This window comes from Suricata suricatta, chromosome 12 (assembly GCF_006229205.1).
Source record: "Suricata suricatta isolate VVHF042 chromosome 12, meerkat_22Aug2017_6uvM2_HiC, whole genome shotgun sequence".
Taxonomy (NCBI): Eukaryota; Metazoa; Chordata; class Mammalia; order Carnivora; family Herpestidae; genus Suricata; species Suricata suricatta.
Window position 1 is genome coordinate 130698 of NC_043711.1, and position 7963 is coordinate 138660.

Below are 7963 nucleotides of genomic sequence, written 5' to 3' on the forward strand. Positions count from 1 at the left end.
GAGCAGGAGCGAGGCGCCCGCACCCGCCGCCCCGGGGACGGACCCTGAACGCACGACGCTCCGGGAGGGAACCGGGCACGAGAGGCCACGCGGGGTGGGAGTCCACGTGCGGGACCGTCCGGAACAGGCTCGTCCACGGACGAGAGGGGGCCCGTGGGGATGGGGACGGGAGGTGATGGTTCATGGGGACCGGGTTGGATTCTTTCTGGGGTGATGGAATGTTCTGGGATTAGGTCACCGTGAGGTTTCACAACTGTATAAATGTACTAAAAATCCGAACTGTACAATTTAAATGGGTAAATTTTATGGTACTAAATTTTATATATATATATAATATATTCTATATATTATGTACATTTTTTTATGAGGAAAAGAGGAAAGCGCCTATTGCTACCATCAGCCTCTGGTTTGATGTCTAATAGCGTTTTCCTAATAACCACTGAAATAAAAACCTCATTATCGTGACAGGAAGTGTCCATCCAGGCAAGAGCTGTCCACTTGTAAGACAAATCAGTGGAAGCTTGTTGGGTACCAGGATGTTTGCCCTGCCTCTAAGCCTCCCTCCGCAGGGAAGTTCTAGAACATGGGGGTGGAGGCAGGGCAGGGCAGGGGAGGCTCGGGCGCAGCGGGGTCGGCGTGGCTGCACCACAGGTGCCAAAGCACAACAGGCCCCGAACTTGAGACTCCCTCACACACCTTATGCTTGTTCTCCCTCAATGTTAAAGGTCTGGTTAAAAAGAAAACCCTACATCCTCACGGATACTCACTAATAATAAAGGAAACAAGCGTCACCCTAACCAGTGTGTCCGTGTCCTGGGGCCACCAAGACAAAGCACCACAATCTGGACAGCTTAGAACAACAGGAATGTATTTCCTCTCAGTTCTAGAGACCCAACATCCAAATCCTAGTGTGGGTAGAGGCCAGGCTGCGGCCGAAGCCTCCAAGGAAGGTGCTGCCTTTCGTCCTTGCGTTCTGAGGGGGGTGGGGGCCGGACGTGTGCCGCGCCAGCCACACTCCAGTCTCTGCCTCTGTCGTCACACATGTGTCCGTCCGGTCGTGCAGATTTACAGCACCCTCGTCTACGATGGCCTCATCTTAACCACATTACACCTGCAAAGACCCTATTTCCAAATACAGTCACATTCTAAGGCTCCAGCAGACATGAACTTGGGGGAAGGGACACCGTTCTTACCAAGACACCAAGTGATCCAAGTTTCCAGAACCGGTAAGAGGACGGACACTCATCCCTGCCTCCGGCTTTGCTCACTGGATAAGACACAGCACAGCTCTGTGCCTCTCGCCCAGTACACACACCTGAACCCAGCCACGAGCAAACACAGTCAGACACAAACCCAGGGCCAGCCTGCAAGACAACCAGTGTGAGCTCCCCAGAAGGCCGGGGCGCCCTGCCCCTAACGCGGGAAGCCTCCATGGACGCCAGCCGCCCTAGGTCCCTTCAGAACGGCCTGTGGGCACGTGTGCACGTGGGAAACCCAGTATGATCACCATGCCTCCAGGCTTAACTCTCTTCAGTCATAACCCAAGTCAGGCGAGGCAACATTTGTTTCCTTCCTATGGTAGAATACACATGAGATTTGCCACCTTAGCCACTTCTTTTTTTAAAGATTTCGTTTTTACGTAATCTCCACACCCAACATGGTGCCCAAACTCTCAGCCCCAAGATCAAGAGTCACACACTCCACCCACTGAGCCAGTCTGGCGCCCCCTCATCCTAACCATCTCTAAGTGCACTGACATCAAGCACATTCACGCTGTCCTGGAGTCACCCCCAGCATCTGTCTCCAGAACTTTCCATCTCCCCAGACTGAGACTCTGTCCCCATGAAGCATGACTCCCCGCCCCCTGCCCCACCCTGGCTCCCACCATCCACTCTCTGTCTCTGTGGGCGGGACGCCTCTGGAACCCCCCTGTGAGTGGGGCCACGCAGGACGTGTCCTTCTGTGTCTGGCTTCTGTCACTGCGCACAGTGTCCTCCAGGTCCGTCCACGCCGTGGCAGGTGGCAGGACTTCCTTCCTGAGGCTGGATCGCATTCTGGCATGTGGATGGGCACATTGTGTTTGTCCTTTGTCCTTGGATGGACACTTGGGGTGTTGCCACCTTTTTGTTTCTTTTGGCTGTTGTGGGTCGTGCTGCTGGGAACAGGGGTGCGCAAACACCTAATTGAGTCCCTGGCTTGAACTGTTTGGGGCGCGCTCCCAGAAGTGGGATTGCTGGGTCGCAGGGTGATTCTCTGTTTCACTTTCCAGTATGGCTTCCATCCACACGGAATCAAAGAAAGCATCATGCATACGACAGACTTGACTTGTGTGCTTCAGGCTTCACCAGGAGGTGCCCACTGTTTTAGAACATCGTGTTCCATACAGCAACTCCAGCGTGTCCGTGGCTGCCACGCACACGGTGGGCCTCAAGGCGCGGACTCCTGCCCACCTCACTGTGAGCTCCACATGTTTACACACTGAAACACGCCCTAAGTGACTCTCGAGCGTTGTCCTTTCGTTTCTCCTTTAACTGCTGCTTTATTACGTCACATGCATTTTGAGGGGAAGGGAATGTGCGGGTAGGTGTCACGTATGCCTTAAGTACGTTTCAGGGTGGAGGGTTTCAAAATACCAGGTATAAATAAGTCATGGTTGATCCAACAGGCTTGCAAGCAATTGTCTGAACCTGGCTGTTCCCAAATCTTAATGGACGTTGGAATCACCTGGAAATGTTGATTGCTGGACCCACTCCCAGAGTTTCTGACTAGGCAGCTCTGGGGTGGAGCCCAAGAATGCACATTTATAATGAGTTCCCAGATGTCTAGGCACCACACCCTGCTCATAATTGGTTTAAGCCAATTTGGTAATCCCATTTCCCTTACTATGAGTGGATTTTGCCATTTGGGGGCAGTGGGGGACAGGGGTAGGGAAGAATGGTGGGGAGTCGCACAAAGAGAACTAAGAAAGAAATGGTCTTTTCTTCCAGTGCCTGTGACTGGACCCACATGTGATGCCTGGTGCTGTGGCTACCATTTTGTAACCATGAGGGCAGCTAAGCCAGCATGCTGGAGAGGGCAGTGCAAAACGATGGAAAGAGCTAGGTCTTTAGGGATGTTGTCAGGCCACTGAATTAATCAATCCCGAAGACATGCTACCCTCTCCTCCAAGGAATAAGCTACATTTGCAGCTTATCTCTACTCAGCCAACTTCCCACAATTCCTTGCATATTGCCAGCATTTGAGAACCACACTTCAGGAAAGACTGAGCGACACGGAGTGCTAGTCGTGTCACTGACATGTGTCCGGGCCTGAGCTCCGGTCCGCAGCCAGAGTCAGGCCCCCTGGGCAGGGTCGCTGTCTCTCTGTGCCTCAAAGCACCATAAGTGGAGTTGGGCACACGTTGTAAAAACCTTCATTCAGAAAGAGCCCTGAGAGGGCATGAGTGAGGGCACCTCAAAAACCAGAAAGGTCTCATCAGGGACATCCTAGTGAAAGGAGAAGTCGAATGGGTCACAATCGTCGGAGCGGGAGGAAGGTTAGCGGTCCCCCTAAGCGTGGTGCAAATGCCGGCTTGTCCGAGGGGCAGGCTCACTTCTTGCCCCAGACGGCCCGGGGGTCACGGGGGACGGGCTGAGCTGCCCAGCGCGGTGAGCGTGTGCCTCAGAGGACAAGCTGAATTCAAAGTTAAGTGAACTTAATAACTTAGTCTGTTACTCACACTAGCTACATTTCAAGGGCTCAGTGGCCACATGGGGCGACCACATGGGACAGCACAGATCTAAAATATTCCATTGTCTCAGGAAGTTCTTTGGGCAGCGATGACCTAGGTTTAGGGAAAGTCACAGGACACGAGTCCAGCCGATGAGACGTGAGGGGAAGCTGGCTGGGATTTCTGGGAATGGCTCTCTTATTCATGAAAGGGCCTCACGGGAAGAGGGTCTTTTCTGCAGGCTGAGGGGACGCTGATCTGCGAGGGGCGGCTGTGACAGGGCGCCACACACCGGGCAGCTCCAAACAACAGAGGCGTCTCCCCTCGTGGTCTGGAGAAGAAGCCTGACACTGCGTGGTGCGGACCACTTCTCTCCGGGGGTGCCAGGGGAGGGGTCCTTGCTGCCCGTCCAGCTCCCGGTGTAGACAGGTCACTCCAGTCTCTGCCTCCTTCTCTGGCCCTCACACGGCTCATGAGGACGCCGGTCAGCGACTCGGGGCCCGCCCGCCTCCAGTCTGCCCCCGTCCTCCTGTCATCACCTCTGCAAAGACCCTACTCAGAGTAAGACCATGTTTTCAGGCGCCAGACGGACACGAGCGTGGGGGACACTTCACCCCAACACAATGAGAAGCGCTTGGATCCACGATGAGGTCACCGAGCTGCTGAGGCAAGGGCACCCGGGGTCTCCGCTCACAAAAAACAATCGACGTCTTTACCTCTGAGCCCTGAGTCAGGAGGGTGGCGCAGCCGAGGGCAGCAGCACTCCTGGCCGGTTCCCGGACTTTGCCTCGGGCTCCTGATCTGGTACAGCAGGTGGAGGCCTCCAGCGGTGAGGACACGCCCCCTGATCGCGGCACTGAACGCAGGCTCAGGGGCCAAGATCGGCTCCCTCCAGGGCTCCATCTCAAGTAGGGATCACTCCAGGGTTTTGTGACGGTTCAGTGATGTCAGGGAGGTGAGCCAACTGGCGTTCCAGCTTCTTCTTGCCGCCACAGTAAGTTACCACACATGTAACATAAATTTATTCCCTTACAGTTCTGGGCTCAGGAGTCTGACATGGGACTCCGGGCTAACACCCAGGCCTGGGCAGGGCCGGGGCCCTGGGACCCAGGGAGCCCCATTTCACCCCCACCCCCATTTCCGGCTTCCAGAGGCACCGCATCCTTGGCCCGTGGCCCCTCCTCCATCCTCACGGGTCCACCCGGCTGCCTCCGACCCTCTACCCTCTGCCTCCTTCTCCTGAGGACCTCGTGAGAATGCTGGGCCCCCAGGGACCCAGGGTCACGCCCCCTGAGGGCCCTGGACAAGGTCCCCTCTGCTGCGTGAGGGGACATATCCACAGGTCCCAGGACCAGGACAGGTCGTCGATCTGTCACCCATCCTAGTACTTGACAGACAGCAGTGAGTCCCAGCTCTGAAAGAGGGATCTTAGTTCCAGGTCTGGTACTGGATTTTCACTCCGCTTCTGTGGACACACTCTGCCTCTCTGTGCCTCAGTTTCCCAACTTACATAAATGGGAACAGCACATCCTCTCTGCAGTCCCAGGGTCCTAGTGTGAAAGAGTCCTGCTCAGACCAGCCAACCCTGGCGTGACCTGAGCGGCTCCCTGCCTTACCTTCCTGCCGCTCTGTGAGCCAGGAGGAAGCGACCTGGCTCTCTGACTTAAGTGCAGGGAGAGAGGCTCGAAGACAGCGGGGGGCGTGGAGGCTGGTTCAGACCCCGCAGGGCCCTCCGACCAGCCAGAGTCAGGGCCCTTCATCCATCAGTCGGAGACTCCTCTGGGCTCCATCTCCAACACAGACACTGTCCCCACTTCTCTCCACCCTCATGTTGGCCTGGTCCAGGTCTCCTCTCCTTGGCCCCTCGTGGGTCTCTCTGCTGCCCGTCCAGCGCCCACTCCCACACCATTTCCACAGGGCCACCAGAAAGACCCTCTCAAAACCCCAACTCCACCCTGTGACCCTGCTTGAGACCATCCAGGGCCAAGCTCGCCAGCGGATCTCTTACCCCGCTCCTCCTCTCCATAAGCTCCATGTGGGTCTCCTGCTGGTCCCTAAACAGGCCCACTCCTTCGCTGCACTGGGCCCTCACACTTGCTGTGCCCCTGCCCGGAGCTCTCTTTCCCAGGCCATTCCACGTCTGGGGCCTCATGGGTTCCGGCCTCAGTTTCGATGTCATCTGCTGAGAGATGCCGTCCCCTTCCTGCCCCAGCTGAGGTGACCACCCAGTCCCTCGCCCGACAGCACTTTAACTCCTGCACCTGAGCACCTGCCTGCACCTTCCATTCGGGTTCTCTTAGTTCTTGCTGTCCGTGTCTCCATCTAGAATCCAAGCTCTGTAAGAGCAGGGACCAGAACCTTCTCATTTCCTACCAGGCTGTCAGGGCCTGGCGGGATGGGCATGCATTAAATATTTGCTGCATTAACAAAAATGTTACGATCATTGGGATGACCCAACACCCTGCACCCCACCACGCCAGCATCTGAGTTCTGAACGCCGCAAACCCCTGCACCCACAGCCGAAGGCAGACATGCCCCCCTGTGGTGTCAAGTCCTCAGCACAACCCACGAAACGCTCTTGCTACAAAGCCAATTCTGAATCCAGTTAAGTCTGTGGACCCACTGCCAGGGCTCAGGAAGAGAAAGACCCAGAATGTGTGGCAGTCTACAGCCTCAACAAGCCCACGTTGGGCCTGAGGCTCTACCCATCTAACAGGCCCCCCTGGGATGTGATGCTGCAGGCCTGGACCGCAGGTGGAGGGAGCATATGGGACATTCAGAGCGGCCACACTGTCAGGGCGCCGTCTTCTCCTGGGGCCTGCCCTAACCGAGGACCACACTCTGAGCAGCTGACAACAGAAGCCTATGTGCTCCCGGTTCTGGGAGCCCACAAGTCTGAAAGCAAGCTGGAGGCCAGGCCACACCTGTCCCCAGTCTCCAGGGGAGGGTCCTTCCTGCCTCCTCGGCTCCTGCGGTGGTGAGCCGTAACCCCCTTGGTGCCCCCAGGACTGCGGCTGTGTCACTCCCGCCTCTGCCTCCATCCTCCGTGGCTCCCCTGTGCCCCTGTGTCTGTGTCCTTACGTCCTCTTCGTGTAAACACACCAGCCACGGTGTTCGGCCATCTTGCTCCTGGGTGAACTCGTCTTAACCTGATGCTTCCACAAAGCCCCTAGTCCTCAGTAGGGCCGCATTCGCAGGTTCCCACGGACATGCATTTATCGGGAGACACTACTCAACCCAGCCCTGGAAGAGGTGTTGGAGACGGTTCTAAAGGGAATGGACAGATAGCCAAACGCAATCACATTAACTTCCAGGCTCCTGGTCCCAAGAGCCAACTGAGGGGTGTGACTGACTGCCAGATGTTTGATGACACTTCGGAGTCTCGAATAACTTCCCAGACGTTAGCAAAGGGCTGTGGGTGTGCAGGAGGAAGGCTCTCTCTCGGGGACGCTGAGGGACATTTCACAGCAAGCGACACACTCGGCCGCTTACTTCCTTCAGGTTCATCGAAAAGGGCCCGCCAGGGCAGGTGTTTTGAGCAGAGAAGGTAAAGATGTTAACAGTCGTACGCGCAGGTTCGCAGGTGCTCCCCCTTTCTTTGCGTCACATCCCGAGCCCCCCCCCCCCCCCGGTGTCCCGTCAGTCTTGCGGTCTGTCTGGGCGCGGCCCCCGTCCGGATACCCCTTCCCCGGGCCCCCCACCTGAACCAAGGTATCTGCAGGTTCCAGTTCTGCCGCCTGAAAGGGGGTCCGGCGGTAGCACGTGCCCACCCGCGTCCTCACTCCGCACACTCCCAATCCCAACAACCGGAGCGGGAGCATGTTTACCCTGCGCATGCGTGTCCCCCACCCACCTGCCTCCCTCTCCCCGCCCCTCCCCACGTGACTCCGTGGGAACACCGACCCCAGAGCCTCCCGGTTGGGGGTGGCCAGCGCAGAGCCGCCTGGAGATGGGGGTCCGGGGTGGTAGGGAGAGGAGGGACGATGGGGAAGAGAGACCTGGCTCTCGGGGTCCGGGCGTCCGAGAGAAGGAAGTGGGTGGGGGAGGGGAGCCCCAAGCTGGGGGTCCGGGGAGGTGCGATCCGCGGGATCCCGGCCGGCGCACTCACCCGCACGATGTAGGAGACCCCGGGCCCCAGGACCCTGGCGTCTGGGTGCAGCCAGCCGTGCGCCGGCTTGTGGATGAAGCTGCCTTTGCGGGTCCACTCGTCGGCGCTGGCGTCCGGGGGCCCGGCCACCCCCCGCGCGCCCCGCG

General features: G+C 57.6%; 1 protein-coding gene across 1 annotated transcript in view; it reads right to left on the minus strand.

The window, feature by feature from the left end:
- The window catches only part of SHC2 (SHC adaptor protein 2), a 29804-nt gene extending 22335 nt beyond the window's left edge, over positions 1–7469 (minus strand). Inside the window, exon 1 of the mRNA XM_029917170.1 lies at positions 7411–7469. The gene's annotated coding sequence lies outside the window, so the exon portion shown is untranslated. The remainder of the gene's footprint in view (positions 1–7410) is intronic.
- Positions 7470–7963: the final 494 nt, after the last annotated feature.